The sequence below is a fragment of the Plasmopara halstedii genome, assembly GCF_900000015.1.
Source record: "Plasmopara halstedii genome assembly, contig: Scaffold_614, whole genome shotgun sequence".
Lineage (NCBI taxonomy): Eukaryota > Oomycota > Peronosporomycetes > Peronosporales > Peronosporaceae > Plasmopara > Plasmopara halstedii.
The window spans coordinates 441,500-442,025 of NW_020187532.1; positions in this window are offsets into that span (position 1 = coordinate 441,500).

Below are 526 nucleotides of genomic sequence, written 5' to 3' on the forward strand. Positions count from 1 at the left end.
TTCAGGTCGCACTGGGCGTATGCACAGACATACTTTGACGACATTTTCGCTCATAATCGTGCGGAGCCGGGGGGACAGATGATAGGAATCACATCGTCCATTTAAGAGCGTTGCTCGAGTGCATGCACACGAACAAACTGTACGCCAATGCAGAAAAGTCCAACTTTGGCGCAGAAGAGATTCCCTATTAGGGTGCTCCATTGGGAAGCGTGGCCATCGAGCGGATCCTGCTAAGGTCAAGGCCGTTGTAGACTGACCGGTTCCAAGAACCAGAAGGACTTGCGTAAGTGGCATGGTCTCGCCAACTACTTGCACAAGGATAGCGTAAATTACGCAGAAATGGCTCGACCATTATCCAATCTCCTTAAAAAGGATGCGGAATGGGGTTGGAACACCGAACATCAAGAGGCTTTTGATGGAGTCAAAGACAGCCTCCTGCATGCACCGATACTGGCGCTGTCAGACCCAGATCATCCTTTCAGCGTCGTCTGTGACGCTTCGGACTTTGCCATCGGCTGTGCACTGC